Here is a 14788-nt window from a genome sequence, read left to right as displayed (position 1 = left end):
TAATTTCAGTATATCTGAAACCATCAGACAAAATCCTGGTTAAACCACATTTTCTCAGCAACTTTCTTGGCTCCATGAGATGTTGATGAGTTTTGGAAAATTTCTACTATATGGTACTTGAAAAGTTTGTCTCTAATCTGTTTGTTACTTGTAATGAAAAAAAAATTGCCACCAGTGTTAGTTTGTGTTCTTCAAGAAGCAGATTCTAAGGGATCATTACACATGTGAGGGATTTATAGGATTAAATACCAGGTAATATTAAAGAGGTGGAAGGGAAATAGCTAGGGAAAGCCTTCAGACTATGATGCTGGTCTAAAACCTGTGAAAGGACAGGGAAGGACGTTTGGGCAAATCTTAGATGACAGTGCAGTTCTAAGTAAGCTTCAGACAAGATAAGGGCTAAACTCTCCCATTAGAGTGGTTCCTGTTTGGACAAAAAGATACTTTGTGCTCAGGTTTTTTGTTTGCTTGTTTGTTTGTTGTTGTTGTTTTCTGGGAGCATGTGTTCTTTGTGTGTACACTGTGGTGTATCCAGAGGCATTTAGCTAGTATTATCAATCAATTTTCCTGCATGCACTAGAAGATTTCATCAGTGCATCTATATGGATATTACACCAACATTCTTCATTTTATGTCAAACAAAATCCAACTGGTACAGCACAAGAAATAAATTTTATAAGATATTTAACTGAAAAACTTGGAGGCAGTGATATATCCTCTTTAAAAAGTTAACAAAACCAAATAATGGATTAACAAAAAATAATCAAAAATAGATTAATTAATGCTAGAAAATAAAGTAATGTTAAGATCATATTAAGAGTTCAAAAGGAAAATAAATGGTTTAATATATTGTATCAATAAATACAGAAAAAAGAAGCATTGGTAAAATTCACTATCATTTCATGATAAAACACTTGAAAAATGTAAAAATAGAAGCAAGTTCCCTTAACCTGATGAGAACAGCATCAGAAACCCTGTATTACATAAGACATTGGAGAATGTTCATTTATTTAAAAATCAAGAATAAGAAAATAAAAATATTGATTATTATAACTCCTACTCAATAATGCACTGAGAAAGTTAAAAAAGGTGGTTTTTTTTTAAATTAGAAAGGAACTGTTATATTAAATAATTATATAACTTCCTCCTTGGGAAACATTAGAGAATCTAGAGATAAAATAGATTAATTAATAGGATAAGTTAGTCATTTTATATTTTTTGGATTAAAAATATCAATAAAAAAACAATTTTTCATTTCATTACATTGAGACAGTCTCAGTAACTTAACCTTTAAAATCTTGTTTACAATAGCTACAAAATGATAATCTGTAAGTAATCTAAAAAATGTGTGCAAGACTTCCTGAGAAAAAATAATGTAATTAAAGAACCCTATTTTATAAATATGTCCATTCTTTCCATATTGCTTTGTAGATTCAATGCAATTCATTCAAAATCCAAATTAAATTGGTGTGTGTGTGTGTGCACTTTCAACCTAACTCTAAAATATAACTTGGTATATAACACTTTATATAAAATATTTCTGTCATTGCATATCATTGTAGAAAGGCACACGTTTTACTAATGATGCTAGAAAAATGATTATCCTTAGGGGAAAGAAGAAAAAATGCATGTATATCTCATACCATCACAGTAAAACCAGTTTCAGATTAATCAAACCTTAAATGAAAATGGTAAAGAAATTTTAAAAAATTCAGTGACGTGTCAGAGTGTTCCAGGAAATTGTCCAAGATCATAAAGCCTTAATAAAAAGTTTTATTGATTAAATGTGAACCTAAAAGAATATTAGCTAAAAGAGTCCAGTGATACATAAACAAATATAATATATAAAATATCATGGTCAAGTTGTTCTAAAGTCTCAAAGGACTCAATATTGTACACATATCTATCTCCAAATTCACCTCAAAAATTTATACCATCTAGTCAAAAATCACAGAAAATCAAATGATAAAGGAAGCTGAAAACAGCAAGATGATATTTACAGATAAAAATATTTAAATAGAATATAAGAACTCCTAAAACTAAAAGAAGACTGAAAACTCAATGTAAAATAGATGAAAGGTGTGTGGTAATTCTTAAAAGAGGAAAGCAAAAATGTTTAAAATGCATGTTAAAAAAATTTACAATAGCTTGTTAACAGAAATGTAAATTAAAAGAGAAGCAAAATTTCAACATATATCCACCTCAATATTCAATATTATAAAGAATAAGTATATGGGTTTTTTAAAACATCTTTATTGAAGTATAATTGTTTTACAATGATGTGTTAGTTTCTGCTGTATAACAAAGTGAATCAGCTATATGTATACATATATCCCCATATCCCCTCCCTCTTGCATCTCCCTCCTACCCTCCGTATCCCACTCCTCTAGGTGGTCACAAAGCACCGAGCTGATCTCCCTGTGTGATGCAGCTGCTTCCCACTAGCTATCTATTTTACATTTGGTAGTGTATATATGTCAATAAGTATATGGTTTTGATGATGATTTGAAACAATTGATTTCATTACAATTTTTCCATGAAGCTTTAAATTGGTACAAATGTTTCATAAAAATTTTGTCCAGTATTTGTTAAATCCTAATGTGTACATATACTATGTTCCAGTAATTTTATAATTACGTGGGATTCCACTCCCAATAGTAGTGTTATATATGTGTACCAAACAACACGTGCAAAAATATACATAGCAAGAATTTTCTACTTAAAAGAACTTGAAACAACAAAAATATCAATCAGTACTAGTAGTAAATAAATGGAGGCTCATTCATACTGTTTAATTTTATACAGAAATGAAAAATGAACAATTACAGAATCATGAAAACATATTTAAAAGCAGTAAAATTATTCTACTGTAATAGAAATATTGGTATTTTTCAGCTTTGATGTATCATGTCTAGGAAAGCACACAGGAAAGTTTTTGAGGTTCTGGGAAATTTCAAAATAATGTGTAAAAATTAATAAACAGAAACCTCATTTAAATAGAGTTTGGAGACCAGAAGGGAGAGTTTGCAGGCCCTGCAATAATACCAGAGCACAACACAAATAAGAAAGACTTCTCTTCTTTCCTGACATGTTCTCTGCCAATAAAAATCCATGAACTATGTTTACTATAGCCCTCCCAACTGCCTTTTCCCTCTATAAAAGTGTTCTTTTTCCCTTGTCATGTGGGAATTTGCACGTGGCTTGCCATGGTTGCAAACTGTGAATTGCTTCAGGAACAGGGGCTGCTTCACTGAAACTGTTGTTTGTTTGTTTGTTTGTTTGTTTTTCCCATCCTTTAGCTTATTTCTTTAAAAAGGGTCTTCTCTGGAAACTGGCTGAAAAATCCCTTGGCTTGGCTCCTCTGGGACTAAGCTGTTTCCTTAGACCTGGCTGATATTTAGGCTTGCAAATGGTATGAATTGAGCTGTTTGTGATGTAAGCTGCTTGAGCTTTGAAAATTTTTCTTTCACTCTAGAGAAAATGGGAAACTTTTACTCTGATAAATGAAATCCCAGTTATCTAAATATTGTGAGGGCATGCCCCCTACTGCAACTCTGGTCAATTTTATGGTTAAAAACTGTAGTTCTTCCTTATGCATATTTCTAAATAAATGGACTGACTTGCTCAAAGACAATTTAGAATATCAATGGCCATTATGGGGAATTCTTGAAATCCCCAAACAATTTTCTTAAACAATGAACTGGACCACAATAGCTCAAAAATTTCAGAACTAAGTGATATGTCTATTTCAATTGGTATCTTGAGGTTTCCAAACTTTATCAAAAGTCTAAAATTGCCTCTCTGCAAAGAAAGATTTTAAGATTAACTGAGGCAAACAAATGATTAAAGAAAGATAAAATATTTCCCAAAGACTCAGGTTCTCCTTCTTTTACTTTTTTGTCTCAGGCTCTGCCTCTGGTACCATCTTGTTTCATTTCCTTGGCTCTTCATGGTCAGACTCTGCCTCTGGTGTCATCTTCCTCATTTCCATCTGTGATGCCTACTCCACCTCCATACACTCAATTCTTCCATATTAAGTCTTTCATCAAACTTTACCTTTTCTCTAAAACTCTCTCCACTCCCTTTTCCTCTGAATTTGTCAGAACTTGTTGCTGTAAAATTAAACCTTCTGAGGATCCAGAGGCTAAACCTTTAATTTCTTATATTCCCTAATGCTTAATTTCAGGCCATGCTCAAAAATTTTTCCAAAGCATCTGAAGATTCTCACAGATTTACTGAAGAATTTAATATAATCGTTCATACTTATCAACCTGGTGTCTCTGACTTACATCATCTTGTTCATATGTTTGTCAGTGAAGGCCAGACTTAGCATTGGATGAAAACTGCTGATTGGGAAAATCCTGAAAAGTCTTTAGAAGTACAACAAGGAGACAAGCCCACCAACTTATTATGTAATCAGGCTTGAGTAATTGCCTGTCAAATTTATCAAGCAGTTCCTAGGGCTTTTCCAAAACCTGTTGATTGGAGCAAAACTCAGGCATGCACACAAAAAAAATCTGATGAAATTGTTCATGAATGTTATCATCAACTTCAGATTCTTTGTAAAGAAAATTCTGGTCTTCCTTCCAGACACTGATTACCCAGGTAACTCTTAACTATATGTTTATTAATGGACTAAACTGGAACCATTCCCTTCTAGTAAAAAGGACCAGGAAGAATATGAAACTATGTCTATTCTAGATTTAGTTAATCTGGTACTCTTGTACCTTAGATGAGTCACCAAAATTGTTAGTCTTCAACTCCAGCAAATGAAGGCTCCTAAATGAAACTAAAATCCTCCTAGTTTATGCTATTATTGCAAAAAGCCAAGAAACTGGAAATCAGATTGTTACAAATTTAAGTGCTTTAGGTGCCTTCAGCCCTCTAACAGCCTTTCCAACATCCTCCTGATTCTCAATGATTGGGGTCCAAAGAACTACAGAGGCTCTTCACAATCCTCCTCTTAATTGTTTGGAGAAATATTTCTCCAGTCCTAATTGACACTGGTACCACATTCTCAGTGCTCAACTCAAATATTATAAAAGAGCCCCTGCCTCAGAGTACTAAAACAGTTTAAACAGTGAGGATGTCTAATGAACCTAAAGAGTTCCCTGTCTCTAAACCTATTCATTTTTGTTTAAGCTTTTTGAGAGATGCACACACTTTTCTCCTTGTTTCCTCCATTCCTACCCATTTGTTAGGCTAAGATCGCCTACAGAAATATCATGCCAAAATTTCTTTCTCCCAAAGGGGAAAATAATTCAAGGATTTGGCATTAGTTATCAGAGTAACCAATCAGGTGAATTAAATAACTCTTTGACATCTTTTACTTGTTCCATCTCTGATGGCACTAGAGCTGAATATGGGAGCACTGATCATTTGTTCCTACTGAATCAGCTCCAAATTTCTTTATAGGCAAAACCTCTGACTGATATTGGCAAAGTTCACAGTGCACCCCCCATGAGATTCAAATATATCCCTTAAAAACTCTTCTCAGAGTTAATCAATACACTGTAAGTAAGGAAGTCCTTCAAAACATAAATCCCGTATTAGAATATTACAAGGGGCAAGGGATCACTACTCCTTGTACAAACCCCTATAACACTCACATTTTACAGGTGAGAAAACCTAAATGCTCAGTGTGGAGGCTTATCCAAGACCTCTGAGCAATAAGCAATATTATTCCTTGACACTCTGTTGTTCCTAACCCTCATATGTTACTAAAATCCATTCCCACTGGAAGTAAATTTGTTACTGTAATTGATTTATGCAGTGTATTCTTTAGTATTCCAGTTGATGAAGATAGTCAATAATTTTTGTATTCACTTGGGAAGAAAAACAATTCACCTGGATATTAATGCCTCAGGGTTTTACTCAGAGTTCTTCTTATTTCTCACAATCCTGAAGGCTGATCTATTGATATAGATTTCTTTATAGGTTCTACTTTGTTGCAGTATGTGAATGATTTGGTTTTTTGCTCTCTTTCTCAAGCCTCCTTATAGGAAGACAGCATCCACTTGCAAAAGCCTTTATCCTTAGAGGCACACAATGCAACCAAAGTGAAATTGCAGTGCCCAAATTCAAGCTTGATATATATGGGATCTGATATTTGAACAAGGGCTACACTTAGATCCAGATAGAATTTATGGTGTCCTAAGTTTCTCCAAACCCCAAATTAAGTGCCAAATGTGAGGTTTTTCTCAAGCTACATGATTATTGCCAAAATTAGATTCCAATTTTTGTTCTTATAACCAAATTATGAGCCAGTTTTGTGAGAACTAGTCAACATATATTTTGAGGCTTTAAAGGAGTGTTGATAAACCCACAAGCCCTTGAGCATCCCAATTAACAGATTCCCTTTTTTATTTTTCTATATGAAAAGAAGAAAATGTCCTTTAGGAACTAACCCAAAAATATGGGGACCACCATCGACCCATATGGTATTATAATCAACAATTGGCCCTTGTGGAACAGAGATATCCCTTTGCCTTAGAGCCATTATGACCGCTACCCTTTTGGTTAGACCACTGAGGAAATTGTTATGGGATCCCCTTTAACCATTTTTGTACCTCTTGCCAAAGCATCTCTCCTGAATTATCATCACACTCAACATTTCTCAGCTCCCTCACCACCTATGAAGTCCTTTTGTTAACTGCTTCACACACAACTCTTACTTTGTGATAACCTTAACCCTGCTACCCTTTTCCTTTCCATCACTGATGAAGTCCCTCATGACTGCTTAATGCTGACAGACATCCTCCTGACTCCTTGTAATGATCTATGAGAAACCTTCTTAGGAGTGCAGACTTCTCATGATTCACTGATGGCACTTATTTTAAAAAGTGACAATGATAAAATTTGTGCCAGGCATGCTATTGCAACTCCTTTTGATGCAGTTGAAGCAGTATCTTTACCTAAGGCTACTTCAGCCCAACAGGCTGAACTATGCACTCTTACATGGGTTTGTACTTCAGCCAAGGACAAAACTGCCAATATTTATACTGATAATAGATATGTCTTTATGATTATTGAATGCTATGGATGAAATATGGCTTCCTTACTCCCAGCAGAAATAAAAGTTTAAATGACCTCTATGCTCAGAAATTATTAGATGCAATACTTTTACCTACCACTTTAGCTATTATTAGGATTTGGGGCATTCTCTATTTGACGATATGGAAGCTAAGGGAAATCACCTTATTGATATTTCCACAAGAAACATTGCCCTTAAAAGGATCAATATGAAGCCAAACCTCTGTCATGATCCAAAGGGTTATTTCTCCAAATGATAATTCAGAAGATGTGGCTAGAGAAGCCCAACAATTGGCCTCAGAAAAAGGAAAAATAAAAGATTGGAAATTCAACAATACTTGTTGGTTGGATGAAAAAGAGAAAGCTCTGGTTTGGACTAAATAACAACACAGTGTTACCAGAGATTCTAAAATTCCTACTCCTCACCACTATACATGCATTAAATCATTGGTCTAACAAAACGATAGCATTTATGACTTAACACTGGTGGTGAAACATTTAAAGGCTGCACAAAGTGCATATCTCACTTGTCCCTCTCATACAAAGTACAACCCATAAAAGCCTGTTTTTACTGCTCCTGGACAGTAAACTGCCTAATGGACCATTCAAGGTCTGGCAAATGGATCTCATACAACTTTATTCATCTAATGGATATAAATATGTTTTAGTCCTGGTCTGTATGTTTTCACACTGGACTGAAGCATTCCTTTGCAGAGAGGCTACTGCATCTTCTGTGGCTAATGTCCTTTTGGAGAAGATTATCTCTACCTGGGTAACTCCTCTCAAATTTCATAGTAATCAAGGAACCCATTTCATAATCAAGGACTCAATTGGCAAAATTTGTGGAAGCCCTCTGAATATCTTGGCCAAAAGCATTTCCATTGGTCTTTCTAAATCTTAGATTCACCCCTTTTGAAACTCATTTCTGAAGTAGTCACAGGCACCCAATACTCTCGTGTCCTGCTTCTTTTGACACACTACTGATAAAAGGAGAGATACCCCAATATTCCAAAGGCCTAATTGCTTCTATTAAAAATAACCAAGCTTTGGTATGGTAATCTTTTCATAGTGTGATTTTGAGAGATGAAGACCTTAAGCATCACACCTTGCAAACTAGAGATTTTGTCTATTAGAAAATACACTTTTGGAAGACCTCTCTTCAACCTATCAGGTATGGCTTGAAACCTTGTGCCATGAAACTCCAAGGAAGGGACTCTTAGATTCACATGAAACATCTAAAGAAAGCATAGAACTCTTACTGGACCTGCACACCAACTGGTGACCTAAAAGTAAAGATTTCCCAGAATTGATGCAGACAAAAACTGATGAGAGAGTTTTCCCAAGTTACCCAGTCCAGGACTGTCCAAAGTTTGTCACCAAGACTTTAGTGATAGTAAAGCATTTCAAATGATCTTGATAACACATGAAATTTAGATTAAAATTGCCTAAGAGTTTAACTCCTCCTGAGTGTTACACAAATGTGACCTCAAGAGCTTTCCAAGTGCACTTTCCTTCCACTGTGAGACACTACATCCATGAAGGTCCTTTCTGCCATCATTGGACAAAAAACACTGAAACTAGAAAACCTGACTCCTTATCAACAAAGTTTTCAGAAGATGATCTTGCTCAAAAGGGGGAAATGTAAAAAATTAATAAACTGAATCTTCAATTAAATAATCAGGAGACCAGAAAGGGGAGCTCTCAAACCCTACAATGATAGCAGAGTCCAACAGGAAGAAGAAAGACTCCTCTTTTTTCCTGGCATGGACTCAGCAAATGAAAAGACATGGACTCTTTATAACTATAGCCCTGCTGAGTTCCTTTCCCCCTCTATAAAAGTGTTCTCTTTCCCCTTTCATGTAGGAACTTGCTCATGGCTGGCAATGGTTGCAGACCCCAAATTGCAATTTTCTGCTGATCCCAAATAAACCCATCTTCACTGGAGAATATTTGGCATCTATTTATTTCAGGTCAACACATGATAATGTTGATGACTACACACGTATTTTCCTTTTGTAAAAAATTTATCAACCTGTAGACTTATGATTGTGTTCCTTTCCAAGAATTTGGTATATTTTAATAAATATTTTTCCTTAAATATTTGGAAAGAATGAGATGTGAAATGTTAAGAATGGAATAGAAATAAAGAAGAGAATACCTTTAATATTTGAAGAGATTTTGTTTTTATTCTAGAGGTCTGTGTGCAAACTTGGATGCTGCTGGAAGGGAGATGGGGTCATTGAAGATTTCTGTGAGTGTGGTAGCATGTTTTTATCCTCATGGAAATAATGTAGCATAGAGTAGGAAATTAAAGATGCAGGAGATTGAGAAGCCAAATGACAAATTATTGTTCTCACAAGATGTTCTTCTATCGATCTTTCCAACAAGCCTATGAACAATATATAATGCAAATTTAATCATGTCATTTCCCTTGCTTAAATATCTTTTAATGACCCCTCATTGATTTCTGGATGCATTTTGTATCTCTAGAACTGATCTATGTGCTAGATACAGAGAGTTTAACAAATAGTGATAACCCTTGTCCTAGTGGGATTTATAATCCACTAGGAAGAAAAGGCAAAAATTGACTAAACAAATATGCTGAAGGAGCGCTGTCTGACAGAGAATACTAAGCAATATTTGTATGAAATTAGGAACAATTCAGAAGAAAGGCTGTATAGATTCTAGTACCCAATTACAATGTGTGGTGGTGGTGGTTTTCTTCATACATCCAAGCAATTCTCCAACACTTGTTGGTGTCCTACAGTTCAACTGAATTCTGACACTATCTACCTAGAGATAGTGTCATATCTCACAGATTAAGGGCTAATCCTACAATTCTGCTCCCCCTCCCCCAACACTTAATATACCAAACTCGAACCTATGTTGTCACTTTTACTTCTGACTAACTGGCTATAAATCGGAGGTTCCCACAACCACCACCTCAGGTTCAATTAATTTTCTAGAGAAGCTCACATAATTCAGAGAAACATTTTACTTACTAGATTACCAGTTTATTACAAAAGGATGTAATTCAGGAACAGTCAGATGGAAGAGATATAAAAGGCAAGGCATGGGAAAGGGATATGGAGCTTCTTCCATGTTTCTCCCCCAATCTCCACGTGTTCACCAACTTGGAAGCTTTCTGGGTTTTTATGGAGGCCTCGTTACACAGGCATGATTAATTTAATCATTGGCCATTGACAACTGATTTAACATCCAGCCTCTCTCCCCTGACCTCCCCTTGAGGTCAGGAGAATGAGACTGAAAGTTTCACATTTCTAATCACTTGGTTGGTTCTCCTGGCTACCAGCCCTTATCCTTAAGTGAGGCCCCAAAATCTCATTAACATGACAAGAGACACCTTTAAGCTCTCCTCACTTAGGAAATTCCAAGGGTTTTAGGACTTCCGTGCCAGAAAGTGGGATGAAGACCAAATATATATTTTTTATTACAATTTCACAGGGTGGGAGTAGTGGAGAAACTGATAAAAGCACTAAAGTCAATGAAAAGGAAACATGTGGTATATACAGAGCAAATGTGAAATGATTATTTTTGGTAGTAGGAACAGAATTTTTTTGTGACAAGAGGGAGGAAGAGAAAATCCATTTGCTAGTGCAAGTCCCAACGTTCATGATTTGTATGAATTGAGTCTTCTTTCTTTCTGTCTTTCTCTTTTCATATGCGGAACTCTAACATCCTATTGTGGTTTCTCTGATGTCAAAGCTTCCTGGGGGGCACCAGTGGCTTATAGTTTGAGGCCCTTCATTATTAGACTTTTATGATCTGAATGAATTCCTTCCTTGTGTATAACAAAGAGCCAGCAATGCAACCCATCACATTTTGTCTTATAATTGTCACCATAAATATGACTTAAAAACTGATATTGAAAGCTCACAAGAGTTTCCTTATAAGGTGCTTTTGTCTTGTTTAGTTGTGTCTTCTCATGTTAATCACTACAAATGTTAGCTAAATACACTTGGGCTGTGGATTTATTTCAGTATTCTGAATTAGTCAGCCAACAGAGTGAGAATAAGATTGAGACATTTAGATTAGCATATTATCCTTCCTTTGGAGTGCAGTGGATGGCAAAGTGAAGGAGGCAAAATCAACAAGGGGAAATTTTTTTTTTTTTTACTCTAATTACAATTTATTTTACTTTAAATCATTCTGTGATGAAAGCAGTTATCAAGAAAGGTCTCCAGAATGGAAGGAGTGTCAAGTCAGATGTATATAACATGTTTTATTTGTCTCGGAAGAATTTTCTTTTTAATGGCTTGTTTTTCTTTCCTTCTTTTTTTTTTATTTTATTTTATTTTTTATTTTTATTTTTATTTTTTAACATCTTTATTGGAGTATAATTGCTTTACAATGGTGTGTTAGTTTATGCTTTATAACAAAGTGAATCAGTTATACATATACATATGTTCCCATATCTCATCCCTCTTGCATCTCCCTAGCTCCTACCCTCCTTATACCACCCCTCTAGGTGGTCACAAAGTACAGAGCTGATCACCCTGTGCTATGCGGTTGCTTCCCACTAGCTATCTATTTTACGCTTGGTAGTGTATATATGTCCATGTCACTCTCTCACTTTGTCACATCTTACCCTTCCCCCTCCCCATATTCTCAAGTCCATTATCTAGTAGGTCTGTGTCTTTATTCCCGTCTTGCCACTAGGTTCTTCATGCCTTTTTTTTTTTTCCCCTTAGATTCCATATATATGTGTTAGCATACTGTATTTGTTTTTCTTTCTGACTTACTTCACTCTGTATGACAGATTCTAACTCCATCCACCTCACTACTAATAACTCCATTTCGTTTCTTTTTATGGCTCAGTAATATTCCATTGTATATATGTCCCACATCTTCTTTATCCATTCATCTGATGATGGACATTTAGGTTGCTTCCATGTCCTGGCTATTGTAAATAGAGCTGCAATGAGCATTTTGGTACATGACCCTTTTTGAATTATGGTTTTCTCAGGGTATATGCCCAGTAGTGGGATTGCTGGGTTGTATGGTAGTTCTATTTTTAGTTTTTTAAGGAACCTCCATACTGTTCTCCATAGTGGCTGTATCAATTTACATTCCCACCAACAGTGCAAGAGGGTTCCCTTTTCTCCACACCCTCTCCAGCATTTATTGTTTCTAGATTTTTTGATGATGGCCATTCTGACTGGTGTGAGATGATATCTCATTGTAGTTTTGATTTGCATTTCTCTAATGATTAATGACGTTGAGCATTCTTTCATGTGTTTGTTGGCAATCTGTATGTCTTCTTTGGAGAAATCTCTATTTAGGTCTTCTGCCCATTTTTGGATTGGGTTCTTTGTTTTTTTTATATTGAGCTGCATGAGCTGCTTGTAAATCATGGAGATTAATCCTTTGTCAGTTGCTTAATTTGCAAATATTTTCTCCCATTCTGAGGGTTGTCTTTTGGTCTTGTTTATGGTTTCCTTTGCTGTGCAAAAGCTTTTAAGTTTCATTAGGTCCCATTTGTTTATTTGTGTTTTTATTTCCATTTCTCTAGGAGCTGGGTCAAAAAGGATCTTGCTGTGATTTATGTCATAGAGGTTCTGCCTATGTTTTCCTCTAAGAGTTTGATAGTGTCTGACCTTACATGTAGGTCTTTAATCAATTTTGAGTTTATTATAGTGTATGGTGTAAGGGAGTGTTCTAATTTCATACTTTTACATATAACTGTCCAGTTTTCCCAGGACCACTTATTGAAGAGGCTGTCTTTTCTCCACTGTTTCTGCTTGCCTCCTTTATCAAAGATAAGGTGACCATATGTGCGTGGGTTTATCTCTGGGCTTTCTATGCTGTTCCATTGATATATGTTTCTGTTTTTGTGCCAGTACCATACTGTCTTGATTACTGTAGCTTTGTAGTATAGTCTGAAGTCATGGAGCCTGATTCCTCCAGCTCCATTTTTCGTTCTCAAGATTACTTTGGCTATTCGGGGTCTTTTGTGTTTCCATACAAATTGTGAAATTTTTTGTTCTAGTTCTGTGAAAAATGCCAGTGGTAGTTTGATAGGGATTGCATTGAATCTGCAGACTGCTTTGGGTAGTAGAGTCATTTTCACAACGTTGATTCTTCCAATCCAAGAACATGGTATATCTCTCCATCTATTTATATCATCTTTAATTTCTTTCATCAGTGTCTTATAATTTTCTGCATACAGGTCTTTTGTCTCCTTAGGTAGGTTTATGCCTAGATATTTTATTCTTTTTGTTGCAATGGTAAATGGGAGTGTTTTCTTAATTTCACTTTCAGATTTTTCATCATTAGTATACAGGAATGCAAGAGATTTCTGTGCATTAATTTTGTATCCTGCTACTTTACCAAATTCATTGATTAGCTCTAGTAGTTTTCTGGTAGCATCTTTAGGATTCTCTATGTATAGTATCATGTCATCTGCAAACAGTGACAGCTTTCCTTCTTCTTTTCCAATTTGGATTCCTTTTATTTCTTTTTCTTTGCTGTTGCTGTGGCTAACACTTCCAAAACTATGTTGAATAATAGTGATGAGAGTCGGCAACCTTGTATTGTTCCTGATGTTAGTGGAAATGGTTTCAGTTTTTCACCATTGAGGATGATGTTGGCTGTGGGTTTGTCATATATGGCCTTTATTATGTTGAGGAAAGTTCCCTCTATGCCTACTTTCTGCAGTGCTTTTATGATAAATGGGTGTTGAATTTTGTTGAAAGCTTTCCCTGCATCTATTGAAATGATCATATGGTTTTTCTCCTTCAATTTGTTAATATGGTGTATCACGTGGATAGATTTGCATATATTAAAGAATCCTTGCATAACTGGAATAAACCCCACTTGATCATGATGTATGATTATTTTAATGTGCTGTTGGATTCTGTTTGCCAGTATTTTGTTGAGGATTTTACATCTATGTTCATCAGTGATATTGGCCTATAGTTTTCTTTCTTTGTGACATCTTTGTCTGGTTTTGGTATCAGGGTGATGGTGGCCTCGTAGAATGAGTTGGGGAGTGTTCCTCCCTCTGCAATATTTTGGAAGAGTTTGAGAAGGATAGGTGTTAGCTCTTCTCTAAATGCTTGAGAGAATTTGCCTGTGAAACCATCTGGTCCTGGGCTTTTGTTTGTTGGAAGATTTTTAATCACAGTTTCAATTTCAGTGCTTGTGATTGGTCTGTTCATAGTTTCTATTTCTGCCAGGTTCAGTCTCGGGAGGTTGTGCATTTCTAAGAATTTGTCCATTTCTTCCAGGTTATCCATTTTATTGGCATAGAGTTGCTTGTAGTAGTCTCTCATGATCGTTTGTATTTCTGCAGTGTCAGTTGTTACTTCTCCTTTTTCATTTCTAACTCCATTGATTTGAGTCTTCTCCCTTTTTTTCTTGATGAGTCTGGCTAATGGTTTATCAATTTTGTTTATCTTCTCAAAGAACTAGCTTTTAGTTTTGTTGATCTTTGCTATTGTTTCCTTCATTTCTTTTTCATTTATTTCTGATCTGATCTTTATGATTTCTTTCCTTCTGCTAGTTTTGGGGATTTTTTGTTCTTCTTTCTCTAATTTCTTTAGGTGCAAGGTTACGTTTTTTATTAGAGATGTTTCCTGTTTAGTGAGGTAGGGTTGTATTGCTATAAACTTCCCTCTTAGAACTGCTTTTGCTGCCTCCCATAGGTTTTGGGTCATCGTGTCTCCATTGTCATTTGTTTCTAGGTATTCTTTGATTTCCCCTTTGATTTCTTCAGTGATCACTTCGTTATTAA

This window comes from Eubalaena glacialis, chromosome 16, assembly GCF_028564815.1.
Source record: "Eubalaena glacialis isolate mEubGla1 chromosome 16, mEubGla1.1.hap2.+ XY, whole genome shotgun sequence".
Lineage (NCBI taxonomy): Eukaryota > Metazoa > Chordata > Mammalia > Artiodactyla > Balaenidae > Eubalaena > Eubalaena glacialis.
This window is presented reverse-complemented; position numbering follows the sequence as displayed.